At 41.5% G+C, this 3802-nt stretch overlaps 1 pseudogene; it reads left to right on the top strand.

Annotated features, from left to right (window-relative positions):
* The first annotated feature begins 1156 nt into the window (after positions 1-1156).
* On the top strand, positions 1157-2422 carry LOC100341886 (large ribosomal subunit protein uL18 pseudogene; annotated as a pseudogene).
* Positions 2423-3802: the final 1380 nt, after the last annotated feature.

Raw genomic sequence — 3802 nt, 5'->3', positions numbered from 1 at the left:
GCTGGATTCTGTCCCGGTTGTCCCTCTTCCAGGCCAGCTCTCTGCTGTGGCCCGGGAGTGCAGTGGAGGATGGCCCAAGTACTTGGGCCCTGCACCCCATGGGAGACCAGGAGAAGTACCTGGCTCCTGCCTTTGGATCAGCGCGGTGCGCCGGCTGCAGTGGCCATTGGAGGGTGAACCAACGGCAAAAGGAAGACCTTTCTCTCTGTCTCTCTCTCTCACTGTCCACTCCGCCTGTCAAAAAACCAAAAAACAAAAAACTCTTGAGCAAACAATTATATTCAGCAACAAAAGTTAAAATAGGAATCCCGAGCAAAGAAACTGATGAAATGGAGAAAAACCCAAATGGAAATTGTGGCCCTAAAAATATAATAACAGCCCAAAAAGACTTGTTGGATGGACTCCATAGCAGAACACAGATGACAGAGGAAAAGATAGTAAACTTGAACACTGATCAATAGAAATCACTCATTCTGGAAAGCATAAAAAAAAATAAAACAAGTTTATGCAGAGTTCTAGGGGGTCTATATGGCAATAAAAAAATCTAAATTTCTTGTCATCAGAGTTTTTATTTTTTATTAAAGATTTGTTTATTTACTTGAAATGCAGAGTTACAGAGAGGAAACAAGAGAGAGAGAGAGAGAGAGAGAGAGAGAGAGATCTTCCATCTGCTGGTTCACTTCCTACATGGCTGCAACAGCCAGAGCTGAGCTGGTCCAAAGCCAGGAGTTTCTTCCAGGTCTCTCACATGGATGTAGGGATCTGAGCACTTAGGCCATCCTCCTGCTTTCCTAGGCCATTAACAGGGGGCTGAATTGGAAGTGGAGCAGCCAGGACTCAAACTAGCACCCATATGGGATACTGGCATCACAGATGGTGGCTTTATCTGCTCTGCCACAACACCAGCCCTGTCATCAGAGTATGATAAAGAGGAAGAAACAAATGCAGTGCTGAAAAATATTTGAATAAATAATAGCTAAAACTTTACACATTTGATGAAAGACACTGAGCAACCTTAGACTGGATCAACTGACTTTGACCTGACCCAGCCCCAATTCTTGTGGCCATTTGGAGAGTGAGTCAGCAGATGGAAGATCTTTTTCTAAATGACTCTCTCTCTCTCTCTCTCTGCCTCTCTTGCTGCCTTTCAAATAAAATGGGCAAGATTTATGAAGACCAAGTGGAAGTAACTAGAGGTCATACAGTGTAGAAAGCACTAATGGTCAACCTGGTGCCTTCACCTTGCTACTGGGAAGCAGGCCTTGCCAGGATTACTACTGGATAGTACTACTGGAGCCATTAAGGGAGCTGTGCATGAAGGCTTGTCCATCCCTCACAGTCCCAAATGATTCCCTAGTTATGATTCTGAAAGCAAGCAGTGTAATGTGAAAGTACATCAGAAAACACAACATGGGTCAGAACGTAGCAGATTATGTGTGTTACCTAATGGAAGAAAATGAAGATGCTTGCAAGAAACAGTTCTCTCAACACACATGAAGAACAATGTGACTCCAAAGCACATGATGAAGGAAAAGTACAAGGAAGCTCACACAGTTGTACGAGAGAAGCCAGCGCACGAGAAGAAGCTAGTGGAGAAGTTGAAGAGGTGGCAGCATCCCCAGATGTCCTTTGCCCAGAAGAAAGATTGGGTAGCTCAAAGGAAAGGTGTCTCTGCCATGTCTCCCCAGCTATGAATGAAACCGGAGAGTACTCCCTTAGACTACCGATGAAAATGAATTGCTTGTGGTAACAGGAAAGGGTAGGGCTAGTCAAGGAGTTTAACCTATACACAGGGAGGCTGGGAGGGGGCAACTGCCAGGTCTCAGACATGCAGAGCAAAATGCCACAGGGGAAGGATGCAAGGAAAAAGAAATTTACTCCCAAGAAGAGCCCACAGCCAAACTTTGAGAGCATTCAGAAAAGTAGCACCAAGAAAGAAGGCACAAGCCAAGAACTTCAATTAATAGGACCATTCATTTTCATGGAAAAGGAGTTGGGGAAGTCTGAAAAGAACATTAAACTAGCATTTTAGGTCCTTTGGTAATGGAATAAAAATGGCAGTGATGAAGCAAAAGAAGTGAATATAGATATTCTGACAATATTCAAAAATAAAATAAATAAACTCAATGTATGGGATGCTTTACGCTAAATCTAAAGAACAAATTAGTAAATTGGAAAGTGAAGTGGGGAAACTAATTCTCAACATTATACAGATAAAATGATGAAAATATGAAAGAAAAATTAAGACGCCTGGAGTATATATTAAGGGTCTCCAACACATGTCCAGTGGGAAACTCAGATGTGAAGAATGGAGGGAATGGTAGAGGAATGGAGAGGAAATGGCTGATAATTTTTAGAATGGAAGTAAGATATTAGTACTCAGAACGAAAGTATACTGAATGTTCAGCAAGATAAGTGTATGTCGAAGGATGCCTGAACAAAAATTACTTTGTAACTAGGTAAAAATGCATGTGAGAATTTATACCAATCAATCTTATGGTATTTGCACACATTCCATTTTCTTAGAATACGTTGAATGAATGGAATTAGAATTGTTATTTTTTTCCATTTATTTAGTTTGTAAAGACTCTAGAAAAGGCTTTGCTCATTGGAGGCTCTCAACAGTTTTTGTGGAAGGGATGAAAGAAAACTCACAGAAGTGAAACGAGCCCCCTGCACCCGGCTTTCTCTAACTTTGGTGATTAATTAGGGTGTATCTGCCTCATGCTGATTCTTTGGATACAGTAGACTTGAACTTGGATCTAAATTATTTTCCATTGGTTTAGCACTCCCGAGGAAGGAATTTTCTAGGAAACCAAGACTAGGGCTCTTCCTTTGGCTCTGTTGTATATTCAGATCAAGTCTGGTAACACCAGGCTTGGATTTAAGTGCAACTTGTTTTTAACTGCCTTTCACTATCAGCTACTGAAAGCAAGCTACTAGGGTAGTTTAATGTAAGGAAGATTTGCGTGGAAAAAACACTTGTATATCTAAGTCTTCTTCTGATGTGAAAGTGGTGTGGTTTCCTTGTGTGTTGGAAAAGTGGGAAGTAGCTCGCCCGCCATGACTGGTTTCCTGGACATGACACCCTCATGCTATCCTAAGACCCGCCCAATCCTACCTTTTGTCTTGCACACGGGGCAGCCTTGGCCTCCCAGAGAACACATCATCTAGGTTCTTCTATACTCTTCATTTTGACCTGACATGAAATAGCCAAATAATTTAGGTGATGATGTGAATATGGATGCTTGACTACATCCCTCAGCTGTCCTCCTAACAGTGCTTGTTTAGATAAACTCCTAGTCCTCTACTTGTTTAAAAGTCGAGTGACATCGGAATTTAAAACTGAACTGCGGGTTCCTTTGAATTCCCATCTGTTACATTCTTTCCATGGTTTTCCCTCCAGCCGACGACTCTCAGGTCATTGAGAGAATCATGAGCTAATCAAAAGCAAAGCCATCTCCAACCTGCAAACACTGGTTTCAAGGGATTCCTGGCATTTTTCTCTATATTGGAGTAATGAGATTTCAAGATTTATGGGTCGATGTGTGGATAAGACAATTAAGAGTTAGTTTTCTAGTTAGAAATAATTGGAAAATCATTTCTACCCATAAATTCGATAGGGATGATTATTCATGAAGGCATCACATCAGTGTGTCACTGGTAAAACATTTGCGTTCTCATCATCTGTGCAAAACTTGGAGATGTACTCCCTGTGATTTTGGCAACCTGTGAGCCATGCAAGATTTTCTTACAGCAAATGTTTCCATTAATTAGGGGACAAAATCAATAGTTCCCTGAA

The sequence above is a fragment of the Oryctolagus cuniculus genome, chromosome 12, assembly GCF_964237555.1.
Source record: "Oryctolagus cuniculus chromosome 12, mOryCun1.1, whole genome shotgun sequence".
Classification (NCBI taxonomy): Eukaryota; Metazoa; Chordata; class Mammalia; order Lagomorpha; family Leporidae; genus Oryctolagus; species Oryctolagus cuniculus.
Note: the sequence above shows the minus strand (reverse complement) of the source record. Positions and strands in the feature narration are given on the sequence as shown.